This window comes from Trachemys scripta, chromosome 7, assembly GCF_013100865.1.
Source record: "Trachemys scripta elegans isolate TJP31775 chromosome 7, CAS_Tse_1.0, whole genome shotgun sequence".
In the NCBI taxonomy this organism is placed as follows: domain Eukaryota; kingdom Metazoa; phylum Chordata; order Testudines; family Emydidae; genus Trachemys; species Trachemys scripta.
This window is the reverse complement of record NC_048304.1, coordinates 92,402,442-92,426,947: the sequence shown is the minus strand read 5'-3', so window position 1 is coordinate 92,426,947 and position 24,506 is coordinate 92,402,442. Positions and strand designations below refer to the sequence as shown.

At 45.4% G+C, this 24,506-nt stretch overlaps 1 long non-coding RNA gene across 2 annotated transcripts in view; it reads left to right on the top strand.

Annotated features, from left to right (window-relative positions):
• The window catches only part of LOC117881096, a 57,534-nt gene extending 49,060 nt beyond the window's left edge, over window positions 1–8,474 (top strand). The window contains exons 4-6 of one of the 2 annotated variants that reach the window (XR_004646686.1): window positions 4,144–4,246; window positions 5,554–6,526; window positions 7,961–8,474. This is a non-coding gene — a long non-coding RNA (uncharacterized LOC117881096). Of the gene's footprint in view, window positions 1–4,143; window positions 6,527–7,960 lie in introns of both variants that reach the window. The other variant, XR_004646685.1, reaches the window with a different exon arrangement.
• Window positions 8,475–24,506: the final 16,032 nt, after the last annotated feature.

Below are 24,506 nucleotides of genomic sequence, written 5' to 3'. Positions count from 1 at the left end.
GACAATTAGTCACCAGGATGGCCCTACAGGCCTCCCTGGAAGTTGCTGATACTGTTTTGAAGGCTTGGTCGAAGCCTCCCCTTTACACCACTTGGTCACCACCTGCATCACTTTTACCAGGCATGGGAGCCCATTACACAAGATCATTGGGTCTTAGAAATAGTACAGTCAGGCTATTCCCTCCCCTTTACTTCTTGCCCCTCTATCCTACCCCACCCCTTCCCCATCCCTCTTCAGGGACCCTTCTCACAAGCACATTTTAAGACTGGAACTAGATCGCATGTGGCACCAGTACCAATACAATACAGAGGGAACGGTTTTTATTCCCACTATTTCCTGACCCAGAAGAAAAGTGGTGGATGGCGCCCGATACAAGACCTATAAAAAATCAACAAATTCATACGCTCCCAAAAACTCAAGATGGTCACCTTAGGCACAATTATCCCCATGCTGGAATGGGGGGACTGGTTTTCAGCCCTTGATTTACAAGATGCATATTTCTACATTACTATACATCCTGCTCACAGATGATTCCTCAGATTCACAGTGGGACACTGCCATTTTCAATACAGAGTACTTCCATTCGGCCTGTCTACTGCACTGAAAGTATTCTCCAAAATCCTTGCAGTAATCTCAGCTCACCTGCGCAAACAAGGGGTCATATTTTTTCGATACCTAGATGATTGTCTTCTCAAAGGACACATACAGAGACAGAAACAATCACACAACTGACCAGCTCCCTCTTCCTAAAACTGGGGTTGCAACTGAACATCCAGAAGTCAACATTGGTACCCACACAACATCTAGACTTCATCAGAGCACACGTGGACTCAGTTCAAGCCAGAGCATTTCTACCTCAGGCCAGATTTCAGGCCATAAAACATCTCATAGACACCATCTCCATCTGCCCACAAATCATGGCAAGGACCTGTCTACAACCACTGGACACATAGCCACCACCATATTTGTGGTAAAGCATGCCAAATTACACATGCAGTGTCTCCAGGGCTGGCTGAATTCAGTATACAAGCCGACCAAACACAGCCTCCACATAATGGTAACACCAAAGGTTCTAGCATCCCTACAATGGTGGGCAAGACCCAAAAAACCTCTGTGAAGGGATCGCCTTTCACCAAAGACCTCCCTCAATCATGATCACAACAGATGCTTCCCTACTGGGCTGGGGGGCACACCTAGATCTCCACACAGTACAAGGCAGGTGGTCACCATCGGAGACACGCCTCCACATAAACGTGCTAGAATTCAGAGCAGTAAGGAATGCCTGCCTCCACTTTCTACCACTCATAAGGAACAAATCAATATGGGTGCTGACAGACAATGTCATGTGCATGTTCTACATTAGCAGACAAGGGGTCGCCCGATCCCATTTCCTATGCACAGAGTCCATGAGGCTATGGAATTGGTGTATCCATCACCACATCGACATTTCAGCTTCCTACCTTCCAGGATGCCAAAACACCGCGGCTGACACACTAAGTAGAAGGCTTTCCCAGGAGCATGAGTGGAAAATGAATCCTGCTGTGCTACAACAGATATTCCATCAATGGGGGTTTCCCTCAATTGATTTATTCGCCACAGCACAGAACCACAAATGTCCCCTATTCTGTTCCAGGGTGAGATTAGGGCCCTGATCTTTGGGGGATGCCTTCACATGGGAGAGGACACTCATGGATGCCTTCACATGGGAGAGGACACTCATGTATACATTTCCCTGAATCCCACTACTACGCAAGATCCAGGAAGACAAGGCCAAGATCATCATGATTGCTTCAGCATGGCCCAGACAGACCTGGTACCACTACTGCTGCATATGTCTGTTCACGCCCCATGAACTCTCCCAATGAGAGCAGATCTTCTTTCACAAGCCAACAGTCGGATCCTACACCTGACTTGGAGAAACTCCATTTGAAAACATGGCTCCTCCATGGTTCCATTTACATGAGTTAACCTGTTCAGAACAAGTCAAACGTGTTATTGAACAGCAGACATGAATTCACACACAATACTTACCTGCAAAAATGGAAATGGTTTTCCACATGGAGCCTAACCAAACAGCCTAACCCCCAGTTCACACCCCTACGTATGGTGCTAGAGTACCTTTTAGAGCTGAAGAACTCAGGCCTGTCCTTAAGCTCTATCAAGGTACACCTCGCGATGATCAACACTTTCCATGAGAAGATCGGCAGATTCTCGATATTTACACATCCAACTACAAAACATTTTCTAGCTGGCCTCCAGAATCTCCACCCTGATGTTCACTTATCCACTCCCACGTGACCTAAACCTAGTCCTCAAGGGACTCATGAGACCTCTGTTTTTAGCCTCTGGCTACCTGCTCCTTACTACACATGTCCATGAAGCTAGCATTCCTGGCAGCTATCACATCTGCGAGAAGGGTTAGCGAGGTAAACGCACTGATGGCCAATCCACCATACATGATCTTCAGAGACAAGGTCACACTGTGACGTCACTTGAAATTCCTTCCCAAAGTGGCAACCTTCCACATTAACCAATCTATTCATCTCCCTATATTCTACCCTAAACCTCACAAAAATTCACAGGAAGCAGCATTACTCATCCTGGATGTTAGGTAAGTGATAGCCTTCTACCTAGACAGAATGAAATCTTTCCGTAAATCCACAAGGCTCTTTACCTTGATGACGGAATGGTCCAAAGGGGCTGCCATATCCAAACAGAGGCTTTTAAAGTGGATATTGAGCTGCATTCACTTGTGTTACCAGGTATTGAGCTGCCTTCACTTGTGTTACCGAACAAATAAGATGGAACCCCCGATAGGGATCAGATCCCACTCTACGCAGGCCATGGCAACATCCATTGCATTCCTGTACAATGTACTATTTCAGAAATTTGAAGGGCTGCCACATGGGTATCAGAACATACTTTCACCAATCACTATGCGATCACACGGCTGATGCCATACTAGGCCTTAAGGCCCTCTCCTCTTCCACTATGCATATAACTCCAAAGTCCCCCCAGCTGTAAAGGACACTGCTCTACATTCACCTGAACTGGCACACCCACAGGCACAGCACTTGAAGAAGAGAGGGTTACTCACCTTATGCAGTAACTGTGGTTCTTTGAGATATGTGGCCCTGTGGGTGCTCCACTACCCGCTCTCCTCCCCCTACTTTGGAGTTTGATACTAGGTCTCTATGGTAGAGAAGGAACTGAGGGGGTCGGGCTGTGTGCACGCTGAACGAGACTCCAGCAGTGCTGCGAGACAGCTACGGTGCATGCGCAGGCACTACTACCGAAAATCTCCAATCAACAGTGCTGGGACGCATTGTCACCTGACCACTACAAGAACACCCATCTCGAAGAACCTCAATTACTGCACAAGGTGAGTAACTTTCTCTTATGTTCCACCAGAATGTACTCACTGCAGAGAAGCATTGCTGCAACCTACTGCAATGCAGAAGCTACAGTAAACACAGAAGTAAAGGGCCCTGGTGGGAAAGAAGCACAAGTTCAAGGACACTTTCAGGAAAAATGTTTGGTTTGGGCAGAAGATTCCAGACAGGACACTCAGCTTGAATAACTCTTCTCGTAATATACTCTGAGTATATTTGATAGCTAAATGCCATGAAACTAATTGAGAATGTCAAATCTTTCAGCGGTGGGGTCAGAAGAAAATTGTTGCCAATTTAATGACAAGAATTGCAGACAATATTTTTCTTTATGTAATTACAAAACTTTTCAGTAGCAGAATGAGTAAGGCCACTTAATAAGACAGTAACTCTGCTCAGCGCAAAAATAATGAGGGGGTTTTTTCTCCAAAAGGCACCTAAACTGTTAGTGTTAGTAGTGCAGTCACAGAGTAGCTGTCAGTAGGGGAAAAAGAGAACTCTCAAACAAATCATTAGGGTAACTGTAAATTAAAGGGAAAAAAGTACAAGCAATTGTTTAAGATCACAAATCTGTACAACACAAATGCAGCTCCCACCTCTGGGTACAGAGACCTCCCTGGAAGTGGAACAACTACAGCATGTTATTTGATTCATTGGTACATTGCTTGACCCAGGGCCTACATCACTTTTGAAAGTGGGACTTGGACTCCTAAGTCACTTCTGTGTTTTTGAAAATGTTATTTCTAATCCTCAGTGAAGTTCTTCTGAAGTCACCTGCCAAGGACTGTATTGCTTTTTAATAAGAAGGAAGAAGGAACCTATGATGTAGCTATGCAGTCCAAAGTCAGATTAAGAAAGTAAGTCTTTGCATGCACCTGAGTTGAATTCAATATAACAGATTTATCATTAGAAAAAATAAAGGTGTGGTGGTGAAATGTGAAAAAAGCTTCCTGAATTGGAAAGGATGCGAAAAAGAATGTCACGTATCCTTAAGTTCGCTTATATCTCTTGGTGTGTTATTGAACATGACTTGGACTAAGTAGCAAGCTTCAGAAATATACAACCAAAGGACAAAATAGAATTTACTGGAAGAATAGCAGGATTAGCATATTCAAGCTAACTGATAACTTTTCGAGGAAGAGACTGTCTGGCTGTGCTTTAAAGAAGACAGACTTTCCAACTTTTTCCTGTTGTCTGGATGCTATCTTTGGCATTCTTTGTTCCTAGACTTTCTACTCTTTGTTATCATACAGAAATCTTGGATTTCCCTTTAAGTACAAGACCTTATTTCCTATTTGATATCCTACACAATGTTGCATTGCAAAGAAAGAACAGTTAGTTCATTAGGAACAAAACAGGGTTTGGTGAGCTAGGAAATTCAAAATCTCTATGGTGTAATAATTACTTTACAGTAAGTAATTTGTTTTTGCTGCCCTCTGCAACCCCACTTAAGTCAATTAGGCTCAGATCATTCAATGGGAGATTGGCACCCAAATACCTTTGAGGATTTGGGCCTCTGCCACAATCTTCCTGTGTAGCCTTGGACTAGTTATTAATCTTGCCTGCACCTTTTCTCTTGTGTTAAGTGGGATTACACCTCACACAAATGCTCTGATTCCAAAATAATGCATGTTTATAAAGTGTTTTGAAATCTTCCGGTGGAAGAGAAACAGATTGATTACTTGAGGCTGATGTCAGGTTGCCCAATGTAACATCCTCACAAGCCACAATCTGCTTGAAGCAGTGACAAATCTGCTTGAAAGCCACTTTTTTTGTCAAGAAAAGGGTAAGATGTATGGTGGTATGGGGTTAACAGTGACTAACCAGAGCTTTTGTGAAACAAAACACAGCACTGAAACTGGAATGCAGAAAATATAAAATTCAGATTAAAGAAATGCAGGAAGTAGAATTGAGAAACAAGGTCACTGAACTATTGACACTATGTACAAGTTTGGAGGCTTTGAGAAAACTCAGGAATGTGAGCTTCTTACAGTATGTCTACACTGCAATGTAAGCCCATGCTTGAGCTTGGGCTCAAGTCTAACACCCCTTGCATCTATGCTGCAATTGTGCTAACCCAGGACTCAAACCCAGGCTCACAGGACACCACAAGGTCTGAGCACAAGTCAAGCTGGGACTCAAGGTTCGCTCTATTGCTTTGCAGTGTAGACGCTACTTCTTTGGACTTGTGTCCCAATAATCTGTCAGAAGTATCCCACAATTCCATGGGACAACTTCCTTAGTCCTCTCTATCCCAACAATCTCCAATCCACTCTACTGAAAATGGAAGTCACCCTCTCCCCGCTTGGGAAACGGCAGCAGCTCAGGTCAGTGTTAACCCATTCCGTTCTGATCACCGGTCTGCAAGCACACGATCATATCACTCTCTGGGTTTGCAATGAAGAATGATCCCCTCAAGCTTTTTGCCAAGTGAACTGCTTCATGGTGAAGGGAGTACAGCCAAATTTTGGTGAATCTCTGTTGTGAGGCCAGTAAAACTGTGGACTTCAGCAAAAGCACCAGGAAGTGGGCTGTAGTCCACGAAAGCTTATGCTCTAATAAATGTGTTAGTCTTTAAGGTGTCACAAGTACTCCTGTTCTTTTTGCGGACACAGACTAACACGGCTGCTACTCTGAAACCAGAAATTACATGTGTACCAGAGATAGCTAAAAAGCTGGCAGCTCTGTGTGAGGTTTTCCAGACAGGTGACCAGTGCAGGGAGCATATTAAGAAGCTGAAGAGTGAGTGCTGGAAGACCAGGGACAAGAACCACACCTCAGGCAACTTGCCAATGCCAGGCCCATTTTATGATGTCTTTGACCAGGTTCTGGGCACTGCACCCAGCACAGAGCCAATCATGCTTCATGACGTTCTGGCAGCCGGGGTGGTGCCCTGTTGGCCCCTGAATCCAGCATGGGGACTGGGGGAGCCCGCAGCAGGTTCCCAGTGCAAAGTTTGAAGTGTCTTTTTAAATGGAACCAGTCCCAGAGTAGGCTCTAGATCAGGATCAACAGCAAATTCTCAGTCCCTATTCAGAAGAGTGTTTGATTTTCCCTTCTTTCCTCCCCTCCCCTGGAACAACCTGCTACCGAGCCAGCAGCACATCCACTGGAGACAGACGCTGCCCCAGAGTCTGGTAAGTGTATGGCTCAAATGTACAGTTTATTATTACATGACCGGGAAGGATTTCTGCTCTAAGAAGCATTACAAAAATGATGAGCCTCAGCTACCAGCATGTGGCCACTATTGGCAGATTGCATCACAGTAGCCCAGAGCTGATGTGTGTGGGGGGGAAGCCATACAAATTACTGGGGTCCAGCGGTCCAGAAGGGGGCCCGGGGCCCCGCTTCCCCCTCCCCCCCCATCAGCCCTGTTTAGCCGGTCTGCCCTTGCTGGGGGGCCGGGAAATTATTTTTCACCAGGGCCCGAACCCGCTCTCGGCGGCCCTGCCTTGGCCTCCCCCATTCCCCTCCCCATCACCGCATGGAGTTCAAAATGGTGACCTGGAATTTCAAACAACCCTTACAACTTAACTGTTAAATCACAGAAGTCCTTTCAGTAATAAGAAATTTTACTCCTGTCTCTAGGAAGCTGCCTGTAAACAGTGAACTGAGTGTGAGTGTTTGGGAAGCAGTATTCTGTTTCCAAATCTAGTCCATTTCAGCTAACGAGAGTCCATGCGGTCTGTGGGGCACAAAATCATTTCTTCAAAGTATAAGTGGAGTGTCAGTTTTTTTCCCAGAACTGTGCTGGATGTGGAGTGGAGAAAAGCTGTAGATTTCAGCACATTTGCGTACAGCAATAACTGGGTAAATCGTCTGTGAGCTAATACAGCGTCATGTTGGTTCCCCACAGATTCTGACTCAATCCTGGCCACTGATAGCTGCAAGCATTTCCTGAAGCAGGAGCTCCAGATAGCTAGTTATACAATGTGGGGAAGGGTGTGTGTTCCAGGCCCCCTCTATAACTGACTAATCACTCACAAATGTGCTGTTAAATACGTCAGTTGCATACACCGCAGGTTTCCTTTCAACAGCTTGGAATAACATCCTTCTCTGGCAATAGGGCATCAGAACAGTTATGCCTTCCAAAATGTGAAAGACCTAAAATAGCAGAAAAGCCTTTTGCAGACAGGACACTACACATGTCTCCCTCACCACCAGCCCCATATGGCAATTAGTTATGAAATTTCTATGAAACAGAAAAAAGGTTATAATTTTAAATGTACCATTGTCTCTACACTTCTGTAACTACAATTAACAAGGCTGTATCCAGAGACAGTATGAGGTGTGAAACACCCCTTCACAATATGTGTTGGTTCACTTTAGAAATGTTACAATTTATGTCCTTGAGATTCCACAATAATTAATTCTGCTCCTCCTATGGGCTAGTTTAGATAATAGCCTTCTGTTTCTTGACCTGTTTCAGGCCCCTCAGCCTGCACTGCCTGCTGTTCTTCTATATGCATCCGAAGAAGTGGGCTGTAGTCCACGAAAGCTTATGCTCTAATAAATTTGTTAGTCTCTAAGGTGCCACAAGTACTCCTATTCTTCTTTTTGCTGTTCTTCAGGAACTCAATCCCTATGTCAACGTACCTTCACCGAATGTTCCAAAAGGAAGCGTTTCCTTGATGAAGTTCTGAGAGGGTAGACCAGCAGGTCCAGCACCAGAAGAAGAGGGACGACAGACTGAAATAACGGCATGCTGACAGGCAGGAGGAAAGACTGAGGCACGCCTCCCCGGTGGAGGACAGGGTTTCAACGAGGGAGCAGGCACTTGCAAAGCAGTTCCTGGAACAGGAACAGTGGCTAAGGGAGGAGAACAGATTTCAACAGAGAGAACTGTTCCAGCAACTCCTGTCCATAATGGCTCCTGCTGCCTCCTGAGCACCATGACATGATGATCACCCTGCAATGTACCCTCAGTACAGCAGTAGCTTGGACAACTCCATTTCAGAGCAGCCCATGCATTCATGACTCATGAGCAGGGCTGGCTCCAGGGTTTTTGCTGCCCCAAGCGGCGCGGGAAAAAAAAAAGCCGCGATCACGATCGGCGGCAGCTCCACCGCGTCGCTTTCTTCTTTGGCGGCAATTCAGGGGCAGGTCCTTCCCTCCAAGAGGGACCGAGGGACCTGCCACCCCTTCCACTTGGCCGCCCCAAGCAGGGCCGGCTTTAGGCCAATTCAGCCGATTCGGCTGAATTGGGCCCCGCGCCAAGAGGGCCCCGCGCTGCAGCTGTCCACCCCGCCCCCAGCTCACGTCCCCGGCCCCTCCTCCCCTCCCCTGAATGCCCCGCCCCCTCCCCTGCTTCCCGCGAATCTCTGATTCGCGGGAAGTCTGAAAAGAAGCAGGGGCGGGCCAGCAGCACAAGGTAAGCTGGGGTGGGGGTGGGAGGGGTGGGGGCGCGAGAAGGGCTCCGGGGAGGCGCGGCCCGTTCCCGCAGGCCCCAGCGGCTCTGGCCCGGCCCGGTCCCCGCGGCTCAGGTCGGCTCCGGCCTGGTCCCCGCGGCGCGGCCCCCGCGGTGCGGCGCGGGCCCCGTCCCCCCCCGCGGCGCGGCTCGGGTCTCTCCCCCCCCCCGTCCCCCCCGCGGCGCGGCACGGCTCGATTCCTGGGGGCGGGGCTTGCAGCAAGCCCCTCCCCCAGGAATCGGGCCCCGCTCTTGCTAAAGCCGGCCCTGGCCCCAAGCACCTGCTCATGAGCGGCTGGGCCAAGGTAACTAAACCCCATGCAGCCTTCCCACTTCACCCCCTCTCTGGTGAACCTCTGCTGCCAAGTGAGGGGAAAATGTGTAAAGCAGGGAAAGGAGAACATGGGGTCAGGGGACATGCAGCTGTAGGGGCATTGTGTCATGATTTACTATTTCCTGCCCTTTTTTGTGTCTGGTTTTGTAATGGCAGCTGGACTGGTTTACTATTTTAAGACTTGTTTACAAATAAAGCTTATGTTTTCAGGAAAGTTTATTGCTATCATTGCATCACGTCATACAATCATGATTTGAGATGATAAAGCTACAAACATGTTCAGGGGCAATTAAGCATTAGTAAGCAAACAGTATTCCTCCGTTTAGCTAGGTACAGCAATTCACATTTCTATACATTGTCAATACACCCATTCTGCCCCTCCTACCTCACCCCCCCATTCACTATTCATCATGTCATTCAGTCTTACATTGCATGGCAATCAAGCCTACCCTCCTCCCAAGCACAGCCCTCCCACTCCCAAACAATTGAGCCACTTTTCCCCACAAGCACATTTGTACAGATATTATTCCCCCCTCTTCTATTGGGCCAGGCAAGTCCATAAAGTGAGAACACAAAACATTCCCTACTTCTGCTGCCTTGGTGAAACCAGCTCCCGCAGAGGTAGGTGCACTTTCTGGCTGAGCATACCAATCCAGTGTCCCCTCACTGTCATAGGTCTATTCAGGAGGTTGTGAAGAGTGCAGCAAGCCACAGTAATGTGCACAGCATTGATGACTGGAATCCAAATGGGTCTGTAGACACTTCCAAGGGGATTTTAATCTGCCAAAAGCGCATTCAGTAACCATTCTGCATCTGCTGAGAGTGGAATGAAATCTCCTTTTGCCAGGGCATCTGAGATAAGGGTATGGTTTCATAAGCCAAGGCAAAAGTGGGTACTCAAGGGTCTCCCAGAATAACAGTGAGGACAGTAACCTTGTTTATGTCAGTTGGTAGGAGTAGCCTCCCAGCCTGTCCATGAATATAAACTTCTCAGCAGCCGAAAACTGTGGCATCATGAACTTGCCCACATTGACATGCATAAATGTGCCTCTGGTCCACTAGTGCCTGCATAATAATAGAGTAGTATCCTTTGTGGTTTACGTACTTGTGCTCCTTGAGGAGGGCAAACTCTGGGAGTGTGAGTCCCATCAATGGCCCTGGCACAGGCAGGAAACCCCATTCTCTCAAAGCCAGCAATTACCGCTGGAATATCTTTAATGCTTGCCACCTTGGGGTAAACCACACGCCTGATTGCCTCAATTACTGTGCCACAACTTTACCCACAGTCGACTTCCCAACCCCAAACTGGTTGGCAATGGACCTGTAGCGGTCTGGGGTAGCCAGCTATCAGACATCTATAGGAACCCACTTCTGGATTGGCAAGGGTGACCTGAGTTGTGTCTCATTATGCTGGGGTGGAGTGGGGGCAAGCTGCTCACAAAACTCCAGAAACGTGGCTTTCTTCATGCAAAAGTGCTGGATCCACTGCTGGCCATCCCAGGGGTGTGGATGATGTGGTCTACGTAGAGGGCCGCAGTCACTATGTCAATTATACTGAGCAGCATCTGCCAGTGTGAGTCTGCGATGCCAGGGAACTCCTCCTCCTCCTCCTCCAGTTCCATCAGGGTGGGACAGAAAATGCCACCAAACTGTTCACTAGTGCCTTGCAGATGCTCTGCCAGTTTCCTGACACAGGAATGAAAGTGCAAGCAAGAGAAGTTCATCAAAAGGCTCCTCTTCCATGTTGCTGACTCCAGTGGCTAGGAGTGCACAGACCCAAAGGATTGCTCGACAGGCTGGTCAAACTTCCTGTAACATGCAGGGCGGGCAGTTAAAGTTTCCTGCAGTGCATCACTGTCCTGGGTTTAGAGCAGCCACATTTCAGGAGCGAGGGATTCTGGGATAGGGTTACTTTGACTCAGGTCTCTGTGCTGCAGTGTGGATGCCAGAGCCCCAGGTTCAAGCACAGATTAGAAAGTCTTAACGTAGGTTAGTGAGACAAGGTAGCTGAGGTAATATCTTTTTTTGGACCAACTTCTGTTGGTGAGAGAGACAAGCTTTCAAACTTATTCAGAGATCTTCAGGTCTGGGAAACTTAGGAAGTAGATGTCACTGTTGAGTTTTACTTCCCTTTTCTTCATATTATGGCTTAAAAACAATGTAGATGTTCAAGACCCAGGAATTCCCTTACATGGCTCAATTGTGTCAAGTCCCACTAACCTAGGGCTTATACTGCAGTGTAGACATGCCCTCAAGGAGCAGCATGGTACATTGTAAACACAGTTAGAAGCTGTTGGAAAATACAGAACTGACAGGAACTTTTAATCACAGTGAAACTTTTGGAAGGAAAAATGGCATAATGTGGACAGTGTTGCACTGTCTGAAGTAGTTCCAGCTCCTTATAATCCACTTTTTCGTTCCTTGAAAAATCTGGATTCTAAAGCCCTTGGTGCTGTGGAGCCTATAATCACGTCCAGAGTCCAAAATAATCAGGGTAGTGGTACCTGTACAGATGTGAGGGTTAAAATCTTTTGCCCAGAGAAGGCTCAGCCATAATGAAAGAAATAGGTCCTTGGCTCCGAAGTGGGAGCATAGAGGAAGTTCTACAGTGGCTTGTGAAAACTGGGGAGCAGATTGAATTTTGTGATCTGATTAGAGGAGATTGGGAGAGAATTTTGCAAAAGGGCATCAGCTCTGGGGTTGGGTAGCGTATTCCACAGAGCTATGGAGCTTAGGGACAGTGGTAGTTCCTGTGGTCAGAGCTTACCTGAGTTTTATTCAGGTCTGTTGGGGCAATCACCATTGTTGGTGCAGTTAAACAGAAAGCGAACAAGCCCCGGGCAGAATATGAAGAGTGACTTTTTTTTTCTTATTCTCTGATCGTGAATAATTCAACTTGTGATGGTCCAAGCTACCCACAACTTGTTATTGATGGGCACTTCCAGAGGTGAGAGAGGCAGCTAAAATGGGGTTTGATAGGGGCCGTACTTACATTCAGATGTTGGTTGAGAAAGCAGCAGACGGTGCTTGTCGGCATACCCAGGAGGGTAAGGCTCAGGACCCAGGGGCTGAGAGGATCCAATTCTGAGGGTAACACAGGAACCCCTGGGTATTGGAGAGGATGCGGCCAAGGAAAAGGAGGCAGTCATGAGAACCCCTGGATCACCTTTTATGACGTGCAGAGGCATAATGAGGAACTGGAGGAAGAGGTGCAGAAACTCTAGGAGCTGACCTGGGGGACAGGGCATAGTCCACCAGTTGGAACTCCTTCCTCCATTCCTGCTAGATATACTGCATCTCCTCCCAGTCATTGAGGATTTACTCACATTATTTTGGATGAGTGAGGATGCCTCGAAGTGTTATCAGTTATGTGAAGCAATTGTAGGCAAACTGTATTTGATAATGGAGGGTCTGTCTCTTTAACATCTAAAATTCAGGCAGGGGATGTCCCACAACAGTGTATTACCATGAGCAGCGTGACAGGGCAAGGAGCTACTGTCTGGCTTACTAAACCCTTAGATGTCACTGTAGGTAGTTTTCTGTTACTCATAGCTGTGTGGGTGATTATTCTACAGAGATTTTAGGAGCAGATTGGATGAACGCTGGGGGTTGTATGGTGCATTTGCTGTGGAATATCTCTAAGGACAAAGAGAACATATCAATAGCTATGGCTCACACAGTGTTTACAGTTAAGGAGGTTCATTCTTTAGATTGGCAGAAGCATGTGACAGATGCTGAGGTTTTGGAGCTGTGCATGCCACTTGTTGAAATTTTTGCTGAAGATGAGTGTGGGAGGATAGATATATGTTCCAGGTTCAGGGACAGGATTTTCCCTCCCTAGAAATAGTATCGGTACCCTAGAGAGGCAGTGGACTCTATCCATGTGATTATTTACAGCCTGAGACAACAGAAAACAGCCATCCTTAAAGGACTGTGTATGGGAGTACAGTTTTGCAGACAAACTGTGCTAAGCTGAAAAAGGAATATAAAAGGCACAGAGGTAAACTTGAATCTGCCAAAAACACTGGCTGAAAACTGGATCATTCTGGGTGAAAAGTTTACAATCCCAGATTCAGCAGCCAACGAGGCCTTGGGAAATGTTTTACTTGACAATGAAAAACTGATGCTGAGTGATTTCAGGAAATGTGAAGTTAAAAGCTGTTTTCCACAGACTCAGAACACCGCAGAGCTCAGAGGAAAATAGACAGCCGGGGCAGTGCAAGTATTAAAGTGTTAGAGGGGAAGTGCAAGTGTTTAAAAGGATGTCTATAATTAAACAACAACAATAAAAACAAAAAAGAGAAGGGGGAAATACCTAGTAAGTAAAGAAGAAAAAAATGAATAACACAACAGCTACCATCGCCTGTCAGAGAAAGAATAGTAAAAAATGTAGCAGTAGAACTACTGAAATCTATGTTGGCTGAGCCTCAGAAAAGAAGAGAGAAATCAAAGTGTCAGTAAAATGTAATTTGGCCAAAATATAGCAATTAACGGAGCCCAGACCAAAAACAACAACAAAAAGTTCTCTCGGCTGTGAAAAACATATTCAAAGCTTCAGAGTGGTAGCTGTGTTAATCTGTATCAGCAAAAAGAACGAGGATAGAAAAATAAAATTGCAGTTTAGAATGTGAGCTGCTTAATTTAGGGGAAGGCAAGTGAAAAATTAGAAGTTATTTCTATGGCCAAGCTTCTGGCAAGGAGTATGAAGTTAGGGAGCAGGGATTTGTGCAATATGTTTCAGATAAAAAGCCCTTCCAAAAGCCATTTGGGAGGGTCCTGGGTAATGGAGAAAGCTAGTCCATCAGTATATCTGGTTTGGATAAAGGACGAAAAGGGGTGGTGAATCAATGGCTGTGTGTTACGCAGATGAAACCATACAAGGGGAAGGACAGGAGGCAATCTTAATGTAAAAAAGAGGGAAGCGAAAATAATTGTTTTCTCTCAGGTTTTGATCATCTTGTGAGGCATAATATGCACTATGTTAGGGTCTGTGGAATTTGGGATACAGCAGAGAAACAAAGCCGTGACAGGTGCATAAGAGGTAGAATGCCACCCTAGCCTTACGGTTCCCAAGTAATCGTGCAGGAAAGCCTACAGTGTTCCGGTACAGACTGGACTGCAGCCAAGATGAAGGATCCTGCAGCCCAAGTAAATCTCAGGATCAAGGACTTGGACTGGGGGATCTGCAAAGGGTGATGTGTTTAAGGGGTGATAATGGCTAAGGTGGCTATTCACAGCATGCAGTTAATACACACAGGAAATATTACAGTTACTTGAGCAGATCACTGAACTGTTGCCCAGGAATCCACCCACCATGTCAGGAAAGTGAAAGTGACTGAGACTTTGACCGGCTCTGGGAATTTCATTAGGGACTGGCAGAGTACCACTACCACTCCTGAATATACTGGAGTAAGAGCGTCTCCTACTCCAGAACTGAACCAAGATGATGAACCGTGCCCCAAAAGAGAGGCAGGACCTGACAATGGACTAGTGATAAATTGTGAACATCAGATTATGTATAATGTACAGTACCAAATGATGCCTGTAGTAATGAATTTAACCAATTTTATATTACCACAGCAGCTCAGTCATGCAAAATATGTGCACTTCTATATGCAAATGATAGCAAAAATGGTGCAAATTTTTAGACAATCAGTGGATGGGGTAGCATTAGAGGAAATTTGGTGGCCTTAAAAGGGAAAGAGGCAGGGAGAAAGATGTAAAAGAGATATAGGAACAGTACTAGGAGTTGGGGCATTGGCAACATCACCATGGAATCATATGTATATCACCGTGTTGTGGGAGGAAAATCAGAAAGTGAGAGTTCAATTGCAAAACTTGTTAAAGTTAAGTAAATGACAGAATCAGGATATAAGGGAGGATTTAAAGGATGTTCAGGGTGCTAGAATAACAGGACAGTTGTTCTAGGGAAATGGAAGCAGTCGTCCATGAAATGGGAAAAATCATGAACTAATGTATTGAAGGCAATCACCTGTTTGTGGTATGGCAGCTTCTTAATACAGGAACTACAGGTAGGACTAAAGGAAACTCAAGGTGTGGAAGTGCCTGGGTTCATAACAAATAAGATGTTGGAATAATGGACAGAAATAAAAGAAGTAGATTTGTTGAGGATTAGGTGTAACTCAAGGGTCTCTTCACACTCAGAAGAGGTGCAATCTTGATGAAACTTGGATACTTCCCATGATACTAGCAATACCTGTAGCCACAGAATTAAGTGAGGTATTAAGTGTATAGTGTCCCATCCCTAAGGATGTTGGAACCTACTATAGCAGGTAACACATCAAAGGAATATGTCATTTGTCCTCAGGTACTGCTAAGAATGGGAGGGGGTATGGGAAGCCCCAGATATCTTATGTTGTTTCAAGAGGCATGGTACTTGGCTATGTCATTGTGATGTACTGCAAAGTGCATTGCCAGTGTTTGAGTTCCTCTTGGAGAAAGAAACCCAAAATTGCATAACATGGCTGAGGCAATGGGGACAAGGTCAAGCCAAGGTTGCAAAGGCTGGAGAAGGCAAATATTGTGCAATCTCATGCGTCAGACACTTTCAATATGGGACACAAGTTTGATGTTATGATTGGTCAATTGTAGGCTTAGGTCCAAGGAAGGTTACCCGAATAGGGGACAAGGTAATTTTTCCAGTTCCCCAACATGAGATCCACAGTCTGTCAGTTTATGGTCCTCGGATTGGTGTTGCCCAGGTACTGTGAGGTACTGTTAAGTCAAACGATACCACCATTACATTTAATGTGCAGGCCTTAATGAGTCAACTTTCAGAACATGTGTTGACCTTAAACCGGGCGAATCAAAATATTCAGTGACATAGATATGCTGGGAAATGCTCCATGGTGGAGGTTAGCATATAGCATTGGGGAACATTCAAGGATATGCATGATATCAATTGGCTTTGTAACTGCAAGACATAATACTAGTGGTGTTAATTGCATTGATTTGGAAGGTTAGGAGCGTGGTTAGGCTATTAGGAAAGAGAAGAGATATATATGAATTACAGGCTTGATGAAGCCATAGAATAGATTCTATGGCTTCACAGTAGGGAGTGTTGGAAGTGAAGCCATATTTAGGTGTGATTAGAAGCCTCGTGTTATTTAAGAGTCTTTTCTGATCATGTTTAACAGCATATGAATAAGTGAACTGTATGTGTAACAAATTGCAGAGTAATCGTGTATAGTGTTGCACAAGTGTAAGAAAGATGCAGAGTAACCATGTTTGTAAGGAAAATAAAAGAGAAAGCTAGAAGAAACTGGCTTGAACTAACACTAAACCTGTATTGACAGGGGAAGAGAGTTAACATGGAAATGGGAGACTAATACGTGTATATACAGTAACTCCTCACTTAAAGACATCCCGGTTAACATTGTTTCATTGTTACATTGCTGATCGATTAGGGAATATGCTCATTTGAAGTTGCCCGATGCTCCCTCATAACATTGTTTGGCAGCCGCCTGCTTTGTTCACTGCTTGCAGGAAGAGCAGCCCGTTGGAGCTAGCTGGTGGGGGCTTGGAACCAGGGTGGACCGGCAGCCCCCCTATCAGCTCCCTGCCCCCCATCAGCTCCCCGTTCCCCTAAGTTCCCTGTGCAGCAGCCGCCCAGCAGGCTATCAATTGCGGGCAATTCAGCTGTCCCTCCCCCCACTGCCCTCTGTCTTGGAGCTGCTCCCAGGAGCCTCCTGCTTGCTGTGCAGGGAAGGAGGGAAGAGGGAGGCTAATGTCAGGGTGTCCCCCTCCCTCCTACTCCTGCCCCCTGCTAGATCTAAGGGTTTAGTAAGCCAGACAGTGGCTCCTTGCCCTGTCACGCTGCTCATGGTAATACACTGTTGTGGGACATCCCCTGCCTGAATTCTAGATGTTAAAGAGACAGACCCTCCATTAGCAAAAACAGTTTGCCTACAATTACTTCACCACCTCAATGAAGCTTCACAATCATCATAGCTGTGAACAGTATTAACTTGTTTGTTTAAAACTTATACTGTGTGTATGTATATCTATCTATCTATCTATATCTATATATAAAAATAGTTTTTTGTCTGGTGAAAAAAATTTCCCTGGAACCTAATCCCCTCCTTTACATTAATTCTTATGGGGAAATTGGATTCGCTTAACATTGTTTCAATTAAAGTCGCATTTTTCAGGAACATAACTACAACGTTAAGCGAGGAGGTACTGTATAAGAAAAGATAAAGTTATAAATAAGTTTGTAACAAATGGAGATTGAAGCTGTATTGTCCATTGCTGGAGGTGACTGTGATGAGATTGTCCTGTTGTGGTTTCCACTTGTATCTGATCACTACTTTCTGAATGGTTTGCCTTAATCAAGATTTGTTAGACTCACCTGCTGAGTAAGTGAATCTCAGTCCAGCAGTTTTAATACTGGTGTGTATAAAGGTGTGCACTCAAGGAAATTGAGCATTGCAAGAGTCTCCTGCACTGAGTCCTCATTGTCTTCCTCTTTTGCATAGGACAGAACCTTCCACCCCTGACGTCAAACCAAATAATTCCTGATTATAGTACTTTGCTTCTATCTGGTTTCATTGAAAAATAGGAGAACCTAGGAAACTATATTTAAAAAAACAATAGTTGAGACCATTACATTTACATGGTTAATCAATGAAGAGATGAGAAATAACACAACTAAGTGAGCATACACAACCTTAACTCTGCCTTGTGCTACATGGGTTAAGACCACAATTCAAGAAAATATTTCAGCACCTGCTTATGCTATCAGGAAAGCGCACAGGCATGTACTTACATGCTTTCCAGGATAATACTTAGCTCTTCTATAGCACTTTTCATCAGCAGATCTCAAAGCACTTCACAAAGGAAGTCAGTAGTAGCATTATCTCCATTTTACAGATGGGAAAACTGAGGCACAGCAACTTGCCCAAAGTCACCCAGCAGGGCAGTGGCCAATCTGGGAACAGAACCAAAGTCTCCTGAGTCCTAGTTCTGAGCACTATCAACTAGGCCATGCTGCCTCCCCTGAATTGCTTTCCTGAATTGGGGCCTAAAAGTGTCTAATTACGTGCTTTTATACTATTTCTTAAATAATATAACTAATTTCCTCCCGTCCCCAGCAGTCCTGTAGGATGCTCACTCCAACTCCCCTGAAGTGAATTTTGTTGCCTGTAGTGGGAGTTGGATCAGGCCCCAATCAAGGGACAGTTGTTCTGTAAAGGCTAATTTGATAAACTTCTTGGGCAGTGTGAGGCCTTGTCTACACTACAAAGTTTTGTCGGTAAAAGCTGCTTTTTGCCAACAAAACAGGGGAGGTGTCCACACCACAAAGCTACTTTTGGTGGCAAAACATTGCTGTTTTGCCGGCAAAACAAAACCACCTCAACAAGAGGCATACAGCTTTTTGCAGCAAAGTGAAGTGACGAAGTGTCAGTGTAGACACTGCTGTTTGTTTTGTTGACATAATTGGCGTGGCTCCCTTGACACCTTCGAGGAGCAGTGGGCGCTGTCCGGGGTTTTATGCTCGGTGTCCCTGTCAGATTCCCTTTGTTTAGCCCTGTGATCTCACTCCCGTTCCTGTTATATCTTTAGTTGTCCCCCACAATAATTTGGAAGCCCGGACCTGTGGCTCCTTCCCTTAGGCTGGGGGGAGGTCCTTTGGCTTCCACCCATCCCACTTCCTGGATCCCAACAGGACCAGTATCCCACAATGTCTGCCATGACATCTCTGCTCACTGTTTTAATCTCTGCTGCCCTGCAGCATGTGCCCCTCCCCTTTCAAAGCTTCAGGAAGTATCTGACAGCTGAGCGTGCTGCTCTGCTCCAGGAACTAACCATTAACATGGAATGGTCCTGTTCTGCCCTGAACTAGGAACAGCCGCAGGCAGCCTGCTGTCACAGGGAGCGGGAAGGGGTGGCGGGGGGGAGGAGAGGGACTGCTGTGCTGCTTTGACATTTCTCAGCAGGAATTGCTCACAGAGCTGCTCAGGATGCTGCTCCCAATAACTGAGACAGGCTGTGGAGGGGGAGAACTCAAGGGAATCACAGAACCATAGGCAGGCCGGCAGGCAGAGCAGGCTGCTTCGGGAGAGACTGCTGTGCGGAGCAGAGCTGGGGGCTGACGTGGGGCGGGGAAAGGATATTTCCCTCCCCCTGGTTCAGGATAGGTTGGTCAGCCTGCTGTCTCCTCAACCCCCGACACACTGCTCTCCTCTCCCCCACCCCACCTCAGTTGAAAAGTAGCTGACAACCTACTCGGATGCCCCTGGAACGATGGAATTGAGAAACCTGCATCATGTGATGCCGTACCTGCCCATGAGGCATTGCAAACCCTTCCCAAAGCACTCTACGGCCAGTTGCACAGTGGGCTAGCTACCCACAGTGCACTGCTCTCTGTGTCGATGCAAGGACTGTTAGTGTGGATGCATTCTGCCGACACAAGGAGCTAGTGTGGACATGCAACAGTGGTTTTATTTAACGCACTTTAATTAAAGCAGCATAACTTTTGCCAACAAAACTTTGTAGTGTAGACAAAGCCTAATTTGTGCATGAAACTGGCTGTTAACCAGCTGCTTGCTGAGGCTACATGAATGGAGAACATGACAGGAGCCAGGTACACTGATTAAATTGTAAAATTTGACTTTTTCTGTCAAGTACCAAATATCCTCAAATACTCTTGATTTGTTTTAATTTTCTAGTGGACGCACTAGTGAAATGTTTCATTCTTTTGTTTACAAAAAAAGAACTGTTGCCAACAAGCAACCCGCACTGTGGTTATTATTACAAATATTTCTACAACTGTAACAGAAGTAATATGTTTAACAATGTTTAAAGTTCTGTAGTTTGCTGAGATAACATGTAAGCAAAACCAAGACTCAGCTGTTAATACAGGGATGTTGTGGAAATTGATGTATTTATTCACCCGCCAAGTCAGTTGGAGCTGTCACATTTCCAAGAAAATAAGTGATTATTTATTAACTAAACACATTTACTCGGCCTTCCACTTCATTCAGTCCCCAGTAAATTTGATCATTGTTTCCATTTGATGATAACCTCTGGCACCTAACTACTTGTGTGTAGTAAAAATTATAACAGTAACAAAACCTCCATCCTTTCCAGATAAATTTGGATCATTTTAAGCACACACTGTTGGATAATTCAACCCTAGAAAGATGTACTTATTTAGGAAGGCCAAAATTCTGGATTGCCTACAGGTCTTCCCTGGACGTAATCCAAGTGGTGTTATTCAGACATCATTAAGCTCTGCTCTTTGCTAGATTTTTTTAAATTTTTTTTTTTAGAGAGGAAAATACTGCATTCCTCCTTTCTGCTGGAGAGAGTCCAAACTATTTTTTTAAATGTAAGCACCGATGTTTTTATTGCTTATGTGAATGTGTATCAGGACTCTATTGTAATGCACGCATACAAGCAGTACCCACTACTCTGAGGTGAGGGCTGAGAGGGGTTGGTGTAGAGCTGGCTATGTGCTCATGAAAGAGTCTATTATGCCAGGGGAATGCTTGGCAGCTAGGTGGCCTCAGGTAAGTCAGTTCATATCTGCTTTAGTTTCCCCATCTACAAAATGGAATAATACATCACCCTTTGGAAGTTTACTGAGTATTAATTAGTCAATTAACAATGATAGGCATATGCATTATATTAAATGGAGGCAGACAATTTGGAGCTCAAAGAAGCTCAATAAAAATAAGGGACCTACAGCAACCGATTCATGAGTAGATATTTAGAATTTAGTGGGTTTAGCTCAACTTGGTGATGACTCAGGGAGGGATGTGTGGCCGTCTACAGGTACAAAGAAGAGGGAGAGGAATTATTTAGTGTGTGCAAGGAGGTCTTATTAGAAGCATAGTCCTGGGATCTTAAAATTCCTCTTGTTGAGCGGGATCTTCTACTCAGCAGAGTGAATCCTATTGAAGAATGATACCAAAATATCAAATTCTAATTCACTCCCTGAAGGACAGTTGGCAGACTAAGGGTTTGTCTACACTACCGCTTAAGTCGATATAACTTATGTTACTCAGGAGTGTGAGAAAAGTCACCCCCCTGAGCTACGTAAGTTATATCAACTTACAATGATGTCCACACTGTGCTATGTCGGTGGCCTCTCGTTGAGGTGGAGTAATTATGTTGATGGGAGAGCGCTCTCCGGTTGACATAGTGCATCTTCACCAGATGTGCTAGATCGGGGCAGCTGCATCAATGCAGCTGCGCCAATATAGTGCGGTAGTGAAGACAAGACCTGAGGGTCTCAAACTGGAATGGAATGAAATTAAAAAGAAAACTTAAGCTGAATATCAGGAAAACTTCCTGACGGGGACAAATCCTTTCCTCTACAGAAAAACTTGCAGGAAGAGGAAAAGTTCTATCATAATACCAGCATTGTGTGCTTGTGGAATTTCCCATGTCAGGGGTGAAAAGAGGAGAACAGTCTGAAGTCTTGTAATTGTAGTGTCAGAGGATCAGCGGGAAATCTAGTATCAGTGGTATGGAAAATCTTGGTACACATTGCCATCTGGTGGGCAATTAAATTTAAGAATAAAACAGTTAAGGAGACAAATCTAGTTGTCTGTGGGAAAAGATGGTATTTTGTTTCCATTGAACAAAAAAAACCCCAGAAAATTGCCTTTTTTCTTATGGTATTTTAACTCAGCTTGATTTGGAAATCAAAATAGTTTGCAGAGTTGTAGGAACAACTACAAAAACTGGAAGAAAAACAAGTGTAAAAGAAACTTGATTGAGACATAGAAAATAATTAATTGGATAGTGAAAACTGATCCTTTTTACCATGTCTGTCTCCCTTCAGAATACTGCGCACTACTGTGGTGCTGTAGGGTATATCTCCACTACACGCTTCTTTCAGCGGCATGTAGTGCAGTGGTTCTCATCCAGCGGTCTCGGGCCCACTAGGGGGCCGTGAGCGGGTTTCAGAGGAAACATCAAAATAAACCAGAGAGTAGGGCAGGTGTTCAACTCACTGGGGCTGAAGCCCGAGCTCCACAGCCTTAGGTTGAAGCTGAAGCTCAAACAACTTAGCTTTGCAGGTGCCCTGTGGCATAGGGCCCCAGGCAATTGCCTTGCTTGCTACCCCCTAATGCCAGCCCTGGCTTTTAATCTACTGGATATGCAGAAAAGGAGTTGTTGTGGAACAGGTGGGCTGTGGAGCTTTTATAGCATGTTGGGGCTGCCTCAGAAAGAAAAAGGTTGAGAACCCCTGATGCAGTGTACATACACGTAGACCTCCCCTAGCATGGAGGTAACTATCAGCATAGACTGTGAGCAAGGCGTAGGCAAGTACAGACATGCCTGCAGGGTGTGGCTATGTACCCGAGTACATACCCTACATGCCTCTCTACTCCCCACACATTGCCTTCCTGTCTCCACTGCTGTTTTTAGCAGTGTAGTGTCCTGCTGCCTCCTCACTGCTGGAGTCTTTCCCTGAAGCAGGGAAAGACCAGCAGCAGGGAAAGGTTCTGGCAGGGTGTGGACAGTGGGGAAAGGCTGAACCTTCCTCCACTGCCCACCCCCTGCCAGAGTCTTGCATTGCCACAGTGAAAGGCTCCAGCAGTGGGGAGGATTTTGAAAATACTGATTTCTCCAGGAAAGTGTTTGAACAAGATTCAACCCTGATTTTTTTTAAATAAGGTTTTGCAGAGTTTGTCTCCTCACAACAGTTTCCTTTCATAATTTGTCTGCACATGTTGAGTCACTTTATGCATGTACAGTTTCAGTTTCTCCTTCCTATCTGCTTTCCTTTAGCTTGAACACATTCGGTTCTCTAAGCTTTCCATACATAGTAGGTTTCATTTTCCAAACATTCTATCCTTTCTGTTGCTCTCCTTTAACTCTTCCCAGTCTGCTCTGAGGCCTACCCAGTGCTCAGAAGAGAGGCATTTTGAATGTCTGTTTCCATGCATGATATAGCTATTATCCTTTGGGGTGAAAAGTGTCTTAAGGTGTAACTAGAATTGTTACAAACCCCACCACCACTCTGCTAGTATAGTCACTCTATCTGTGGCAGCATCGTGTTGCAGTTTAAAAAAATGAAAGAGTAATGACTACCAGGCTTAACAGTATTCTGGGTTCAGATCTGCAGCCTTCAGAGGGAAAATATGACTCACTCCTTGGGGGCTTTTTGTTTTGAACAGTCCCTCTGACAGTGCTTTTTTGGGAAATTCCAATGTATCTAGACCCAATTTCACACTAGAGTTCACTACTACAAATGTAAGAAGTTCATTTTAAGGTCCCTCTGTTCCAAACTGGACAAGCTGTGTGACCCACTCAGGCCTTAAGAAATGGGCACTCATAACTTGCACTGGTCAATAAAAAGAGGCCATAGCCTGTGCTGCACCTCCTCATAAGCGAAGCCAGAATGAGAGCCCACGAGGAGGAGATGTAGATGTGCCTTTAAGCTACTTCTTGTACTTCTCTAATTCTGGCCTGCTCTAGGGGTTGGCATGGCAGATTACAAAATGTTCGGCCACACTCTCTCCCTCCTTCTTCTCCTCCACCTACACGGGGACTACATAGGAATGTAGCGTAGCACAGTCCATACTAGCCATATTCTACCCCTGCATTGGGGAATTCCCAGGAGGTCATTCCATCCCCTTTATGGCAGTGGAGCAGCATAAAAGGGCTGCAGTGGGGGACGTAATCGGCCCCAGGGGGTGTGAGATCTGTACACAGACAAAGGCAAACAATCTTGTTACTTATTACTAATTATTCATGTAGTATCAGCGTGCCAGGCAGTGCCGTTCAGCTCCAGCAACTCTTCCGATCATGTGCAACATACAGAACACAGAAGTTAGATCACCTGTCTCCGAGCTATCGTTGCAATTAGTAGAGGGCTACTTGAGGAAGATTGTGAGCGTTTTGGCACTCTGTCTCTGACATCAGCATGCTGATTGGCATTAATACATATGGGTTGGTCATTTTGAATGTATAAGCATGTTCTAGATGTGAAGTCTTGCTCCACGCGTGTCAAGAGATGTTTCCAAAAGTGCAGCATGCGTGTTCCATGTAAGAATTGAGGTGTAGTTGTGGATCCTAAACTAGGTGCAGGCTCTATAGCCATAAAAACTCCATGGACAGAACCATGAATGGCTGAACTTTCTCAAATGAACCTTATTGAGAGGATTGTCTCTCATTTTAAATTCAAATTTATCTGTTTCACACAAACCTGGCTTTAGCACTGGGATCCATTCAGGTCAATCTTTCCTTCACAGCCCTCCCAGGTCATGCAATCCTGGAAGATTTACTGTATTTCACTGGTAGCGTGATCATTAGTAGCAGACACCTAATACTGGTCTTAGCATTACACAGCTGCTCAAGCCTGCCCTGTAGTTGATTCACAGCACCTGATGCTCCT